Source organism: Notothenia rossii (genome assembly GCF_949606895.1).
Source record: "Notothenia rossii genome assembly, chromosome: 6".
Lineage (NCBI taxonomy): Eukaryota > Metazoa > Chordata > Actinopteri > Perciformes > Nototheniidae > Notothenia > Notothenia rossii.
The window spans coordinates 9,726,163-9,734,215 of NC_136909.1; the positions used below are offsets into that span (position 1 = coordinate 9,726,163).

At 41.1% G+C, this 8,053-nt stretch overlaps 1 protein-coding gene across 3 annotated transcripts in view; it reads right to left on the reverse strand.

Moving 5' to 3' along the window:
* The window catches only part of lzts1 (leucine zipper, putative tumor suppressor 1), a 38,602-nt gene that overhangs the window by 13,889 nt on the left and 16,660 nt on the right, over positions 1 to 8,053 (reverse strand). Inside the window, exon 1 of one of the 3 annotated variants that reach the window (XM_079688827.1) lies at positions 4,305 to 4,511. The exons of the other annotated variants lie outside the window; for them this stretch is intronic. The gene's annotated coding sequence lies outside the window, so the exon portion shown is untranslated. Of the gene's footprint in view, positions 1 to 4,304; positions 4,512 to 8,053 lie in introns of those variants that run through there. 3 annotated transcript variants of the gene reach the window in all.

Sequence of the window (8,053 nt, forward strand, 5' to 3'; positions counted from 1 at the left end):
AGCATAAGAACAATGTAAATGGTTAAAACTTCTGTATAGGGCCTTTAATTCTGAGTGCGAGATCAATCTGAATCAATCCTTATTATGCCGCTCGATCGTCTAAATGCGCGCAGAACATCCTGCTCCCGGTTTGATGCAACACGTTAGATAGCTGGAATCGATCCGGTTCACACAGAGTAACAGATGATTCACATGTAATGAAGCAGGCATTTCTATTATCCCAGGCGTGACACTGGAAATTAAACTCACAAATGAAAGCGAGGACAAGAAGAAACAGGTCCTGTGTGACAGGAACGATCATTTCCAGAGAATAATAGGCTGATGTTTTGAGTTACTGGCAAGTCATACTCCTTCACTTTCTCTATCATACACATGTGGGCTGTCACACACATGCACGGAGACACACACACACACACACACACACACACACACACACACACACACACACACACACACACACACACACACACACACACACACACACACACACACACACACACACACACTTTCCCATGTCTTACTCACTGTGGCTGAGTTCTGGGGATGAGTAATGTGGCTTCCAGCAGAAGCATCAACTGGGAATGAAGTGTGGGGTACAGACAGCAGTCTATCTTCCACTCTCACTGCTAACACTAACCAAGCACACACACACACACACACACACACACACACACACACACACACACACACACACACACACACACACACACACACACACACACACACACACACACACACACACACACACACACACACACACACACACACACACACACACACACACACACACACACACACACACACACACACACACACACACACACACACACACTTGCACACGCACAATGGCATCCAATAGCAGCTAATTGGGTAATCCGTTTAGTGCATTGTAAAGGAGATTGAGCATGAATAGGGCTTCGATGCAGAATAGCAGACACTCATTACGGCCCTGGAGTAAGGAGATGGAACACCAGGCACGGGACAAAGAGAAAGAAACAGACATGGAAAGACAAAAGTGTGTGTGGAAGACAGATTTATATTGTGTGGATCTAACGTTGGCATTATACACTGATGCTACTGTAAAGCAAACACTCAATGTCTCCTCTGTTTAAAGTTTGCATGTCGAAAAAGGTTTTCTTAAAAGCACGTTCACTTGAATTACGCGAGTAATTGCTCATTAATTCGATCTCGGTGTCTTTTATTGGCAGCCGTGTGGGCGCATCTTTGACTCCAAGCTAGCTTTTAGTGACGGACCCCCTTGTATGAATTAGATTGCATTCAGATACTATTATGTGCATCCAAATGAGACATTAGGTCAGCCCAACAATCAGCCTCCATAGGTTTCAATAGATGAAGAGGTTGTGTGCAATGCTCACTGAGTTGATATGGCTGGCCTACTAGTGCTTCTTTAGCACAGGCATTTGCATAACCTTGGCAGATGGAGTGTAGAGGAAAATGTATTTTTAATGGAGTCTAAATGGAAGCCTTTAGTGCTCTGACAAGGATGGGAATTGATGCTCATGAATTTAAGGAGTCCTAAAATTAAATTTTATTTTATATTCCTTTATTGAGCGGCACGATTGATTACACGATTGATTATTTTATTACAATATGTCTATGCACTTTTCTGTAATGCTTTAAACTAATGCAGTGACCTGGAATCAATCCAAAAATAGTTTTACAGTCGTATGTGTCTTAAAGTTACAGGAGATCCCCAGCCGACTCCACAGTCATGAAATATTTACATGTAAGGCTTTCATCCCACTCTAAAAAAAGCAAGTGAGAATGTATTGTAACACACGGACGTATTTTTAGACATTTTGAATTATTGCTCATCCATTATCCACAAATATTTACCTTTTCCATTATCCTTCACTTGTTTTGAACACGCTGTGTCATTTATGCATGATGAAACAGCCGCATGAATATGAAATTGAACTTGATGTATTGTCATAAAAGCTTCGTTCTCGTGTCGGATCATTATTTGTACAATAATCGAGCTTTCAGCATGAAAGGCACCCTTGCAGTCAAAGCACAGAGTTGTGATGGTGACACATTATACCGGCTATTCACTGGATTCTAGTCAATGTTTTGTATGAGCCCACTTGACAAAATGTTAATTTGAGATAAGCATCTTTTAAAGCGGCCCTGTTATGCTCATTTCAGGTGTTTTGTGCCTCTACTGACATGTCTACATGCTGCGTGCTGCAGCACCTCTTTTCACCCTCTGTCCGGAACCAGAGCCCAGTCTGCTCTGATGGGTTAGCTGGCTGGCTCTGTTGCGATTGGTCAACTGCCAAGAGATGTCCCGCCCCTTATCACGTACGTTGTGTTAGAGCGCTAGCCAATAGAAGCGCAAGCGTTACTTAGTGATGTCACTATGTAAGGGAAATAAACAAACACATCCAAGTGTGTGGGAGAGAAACTGTTTGGGATTGTAGCCTTTACAGACCATTTACATGCTCAAAAACTTATAACACACTATAGGAAAGGCAAAACCCGGATAAGCATAGAGCCGCTTTACATAACATAAACATAAACTCTCTTAAGTTTTCTGTTCCTCACATAGTCACTCCACCATTTGTTAAAACTCTGTCTTATGTGTTTGCGTTTGATACGTTATCACTGTGGAAGGACATTCATAGGTACAGAATGAGGCTTTCCTGAGGCCTATTGACCCTGCAAGCTGAAGACTCAGTGATAAGGTTGTCATTCTGGAGTATAAACATCCTCCCATCTTCCTGTGTGTGTGTGTGTGTGTGTGTGTGTGTGTGTGTGTGTGTGTGTGTGTGTGTGTGTGTGTGTGTGTGTGTGTGTGTGTGTGTGTGTGTGTGTGTGTGTGTGTGTGTGTGTGTGTGTGTGTGTGTGTGTGTCTGTGGGAGTAAGAGAAGACATAACAAGCTCACTGTAAGGGGTCTATATATCTTTCTGAAAGCAGCTGGAAATATATGCTGCATGCGATAGCTGCGCTTAGCTCCATAATAAACGCCCCCCTGACCTTGCAATGCTAAATTGTTCATGGTAAGAAACTCTGTGTGGTTCTTTCAACAGTTTGAGTTGTCATAACTCACAAAAGTCACGTCTGTCACTCACCTGCTGTGCACAGTCGCTCAGCTGACTCACATACCATAAGAATATACCTCTATTTTGAGAACGTTCACATGAATCATTACTGAAAAGTTTGCAACATCATACAGAGCAAAAACTCCCAAAGATGGTGGGATGCTGTATTTCTCTGAGAAAGAGTCTTCACTCGTGGAAGGATGCTGCAGTTGGGTATCTGGGACAGTTATTTTAAGACGCGCATCCTTTAGCAGGTCATGACAGCTCCGATGGTTTGTCACACGCTAGGGAACTAAACTGTGTTAGCTATTATGAAACAATTGCAAATATAATCCTGCACTTAACATCAGATAAACAGCTTTTCTCTGCTGGGACATTACTGTCTTTACAACTTGCGACATTCATCCTCCACACCCCCTTGTGATTCTTCCCTTGTTGTTTTTTTTCGCACAATAAGTTAGAGTAAAGGGCAAAGCTGAACATGCCTGAGCAGGTGCCTTTTTTTCTCCTATTCACCTTGTCACCAGCACAATGTGCAGTAAGCTAATTCCTGCTCCCCACAGGTCTCAACACATACATCTCTGTACACAGGTGTGACAGTCCTGAGACTATGAAGGTGAATCATTCCCCACACAGACCTCCACCTTGTGTAAATTACACTTTCAAATTCTAAGAATATGATTTGAATGATTTAGGAGAATCACAGGGTGGGACCTATATATGGACATGAATTCCTGCTTGAAACACCTTTAACTACCTGGCTCTGTGGCCAACGCCATTCATTTCCTCAAATTGCTGTGTATAGTGCAACATCTAAATAAAGACCCTATCATTTCCCTAGTTTTAAAACAATGGTTTGTCAAGTTATGGCTGTGCTGAATCTCATGATTGGTAGTTGTCTGCAAAGAAACAAAAGAAAATGTTGACATTTCAATCAGAGCTGGCATGTCGTCAAGTTTTTACTTTGAGCTTTTTTGGAAATAGCAGGACTTGGATTTCCTCCATGCTGAACAACTTTCAGTCAACTAAGTCAAATGGATATACCTAAATGTGGAAACAAAATAAACCCATGCCTTCATTTGGTACCTTACATATAGCTAAACAACTTCCCACAAGTTAAGTCAGCCCCCTTTAACAAATCACACAACTCTGTAATGCCACCCAGACTCACTGTGAGTACTCTTGTCACATTCAATCGAACAGCCACAACTTTCCTGCACGTCCCACAGAAGGTAACTTACCTCCATAACAGTCTGCCTGCCCCCACGTCACAGTCACTGTTTCCCACTGAGTGTGGACAAACCTCCAGTCGAATGCAAGTTAACAATGCTTTTGTGCGGAAAAAGAGATGTGTGCTTCTGTTGCATGATCTCTCTAGGTCCCCTCTTCAATACCTGGTACGGTACAGTCAGTCCGTCCCATCTCCCATACTCTGAACACAGTCACATTCCTCCATACACACTCTCTTTCTCCCTCCCTCTCTCCACAGTGTATCCTCGTTGCCTCCCTCCTGAACTCCCTCCCACTCTGAACATCAAACCCTGCCTCCCATCTTCCCTGCCTCTGCTGCTAGCCTCTCTCTTTAGTTGTGAACTATTTCTTTAGTTTTTTCACCCTTTCATCCACTGCTCTCTAACTTTATTGTTTCTTACTCTCTTTTCCTGGCATCATGCCCAGCTATTCATTTCATTAAACCACTTTACTGCCTCTGCATGCCTACATAAAGCACATCATCCCTGCCCACACTTCTTAGCAAATATCTGTAAGCGATCTAAATGTTTGAACAGGTGAATCTTGACATTTAAATTGTAGTTATCCTGCGTCCAGTTGTGTGATTATATTGATGGGAACCAGTGTGGGCTGATGACTCATCCACGCTGGTACCCACCGTGCTCTGCTGCCGAAGATTTAACCTGCTTCACTGCTTCAGCTGAATGCATTGGCTCTCACAGGACGCCAGGGGCGGATCTGTTGTGTTTTGGTTTATTTATGTAACAGATGAGTTGAATAAATGATCAGGAGTGTGGTGTGCAGGTTATAACCCTGCAGTGCAGTTTCTGCAGTACTTGACATGCCAGCACATCCTTCCATATCACTGCTTTGTCTTTCTGTATCCGTCATGTTTTGCCTCCATGTATTTCTTATCATTCTTTCCTTATTTCTTTTAAAGTCTATGTCCGGCATTTTGCACTAAAACTCTCTTCTGCATCATAATTAGAAGCAGCAAAACTTCCAGTCTGTTTCACACATATAATAACGATATAATACAATTACGTTCTAAGCTCCTGGCTGTGAACAAAATGAACAATATTCCTCTTGGCTGTCTGGGCATGTCTAGTGGAGATATAATGATGGTTTTAGACTTCCTTCAGTGTTCCTGGAGTGCCAATTTGTCTTTAATATATTCCCCCCTGTAGCAATCAGCCCGCAGAACACTGTCATCCCTTTTATACTCAGTGGGTACCATTGTCTGTATATCTTTGTGTAATTATGTGTTTTGGAAGTTTTATACAAGCCTGTAATTTAAGTTGTGACAAAGTGACCACATCCAGGTTTATTGATGTTGTCGTCAGTTGTTTTGTCCTCATCACACATGCACTGCCAGGAAAAAGTACACCGTGTTATTGTCTGATCACTCTTAGAAAGCCTTGCATTTGACTAGTATCCTATTTGCCCTCAAAAGCATCTTCCTTTGTGTGTATAAAGGAATGTGTAGGCAGCGCTGAGCATTTTCAGATTGTGTGTGTTGTTTTGAGTGTGTGCATATATGATTTCATCTGAAAAGAGTGTGGGCTCTGAAATAATCTGTTTTGTACCATGTTGCAAGGTATCAATAATGATGTGGGTTGTTACAATGATGTGTGTACCTTAGCAACCCTTTTGGGTGTGAGTGTGTGTAGAGTGCATGGTTGGGAGGGTAACTTTAAGACAGTATTTTGTTACAATTACGGTGGCAATTTATGATATGGCCAACCAGTACCACTGTCACTGGCAACAACAAGTACGTTTTTATCAGCTTATTTTAACAACGTGATCACATGATTCCTTCCAATATAATTGCAGATATGCCGTAAACTATCTAGCCAGGGCCGGCCATGACCAATTTGCTGCCCTAGGCAAGATTTTAACTGATGCCCCCCAACCCCAAAATGCAGACACTCACTAAGACTCGTGCATTCAGGCATTTGCACGGTTGTGGCATGACCACCAAAACAGAAAGATATGGACCCAAGATGTGTGCAACTGTATTTAGTATCCTATCCATTTGAACATCATTTAAGGGGGGGGGACCTAACCTCCTCTGGGGGGGTCCGGGAGGCATGCTCTCCCGGGATGATTTTTTTTTTAAATTTTGATGTTAAAAGCCTAAATCTGGTGCACTTTGAGAGCAACATTAGGAGATCTATGTGTACATCTCCCAACACGATATGAAACAGAACTGTAAGCAGATTTCCTTTTTCTTTATGGATATTTTACAAATCACTCCCCTTTTAAACTCTATTCTTGTTTATTAATAACAACTTTTTTGTACTGTCATGTAGTATTTTATACCTGTTTTTCATCTATTCTCTTATTTTTTGATAACTATAATGATCATATGTGTGCCTTTACCTCACTGAGCTGAGGTTATCAGAGCCGCTCAGTCTTTCAGGAGAGAGCTCTCTAAAGCTCTCCCCCCGCAGACACAGAAGCTATACGTTTTTAGAGAGTTTGATTTATTTTAAATTAACACAAATACAAAATTAAAACCTATAATTGCACACTAAAACCATTATTTCAAAAAAATAACTATTTCTTTTTAAAACCTCTGGTTTTTACTGGGGCTGGGGCAGTTCAACTTGATTTTTTTGGGGGGGGGGGTGTGCCACAGTTTATGGGCGCTGTACGCAATATAGGTGTAGTTCTGTTAGTATAAGATAATAAGATGTACTTTGTTGATCCAAAATTGGGAAATTGTGTTGTTATGAAATAAAAAAATAAAAAATGTATTTAATTTTTTCTCTTTTTTTTCCTCCCCAATCTTTGGCGCCCCAGATGGGTTGATGAACCCTTAGCATTTGCTGCCTGATCTAAGTATCACAATATGAAAGTTATATTTCCCAATTATTTTCCGTAACTTTTGGAGTATTTCAGTTTCAAATACAATGCAAATAAATGAAAGAGAAAAGCATACCAGTATTTTGTGGTTCCTGTCCACCTACTGTGAAAAGAAGATATTAATATCAAAAAGAAGAAGATTGAAACTAGCCTAAATGAGAACACAATGCCAATACAGACGGCACAACTTCCTATTACAAGTACTGGACAACACATTTGTTTTATCTAAAAAGCATTTACCTGTAAATGTTGTTTTAAATTAGTTGTTGACTCCTTGGGTGATGAGAGTATATTAACAGCTGGAAGGCACAGCTTGCACTGATAGATAATGTTGCTTCTCTTTCTCTCCTTTGAACACAAAATAATGGCGCAATTTCCACCCACCGAAAGCCTCATTTAAACTAAAGGCCACGATGATGAACTGTTAGAATAGAGCTGGAATCGTTTCACCTGTTTGAGACAAGTGTGTGCACATGTGCTTCTCAGGATTGTAAATGTATTGGAACATTTTAAACCTGCTAGTAATCCCCATTGTTGAAGAATGTAACATTTATCTGATTACATATCTTTTTATGTAACAATAATCGAAATACAGTCAAACCTTTTTTTGTATCCTGATCACATATTTACATGTACTCCATTTCACCCTAAACTTGATAGTCCGTGTGTGTGTGTGTGTGTGTGTGTGTGTGTGTGTGTGTGTGTGTGTGTGTGTGTGTGTGTGTGTGTGTGTGTGTGTTTGCATTCACTGTCATATAAATCTCCTGCCAGGTCTCTAAAGATCGCATTACAGGAAAACAATTAAGAGATGTTTGTGTTTTCTGCCAAAGTGAATGAACCGGCGTGATTACTCATGTGAGTTTTGTGTTTTCACTTCTTAAAGGAGCAGACT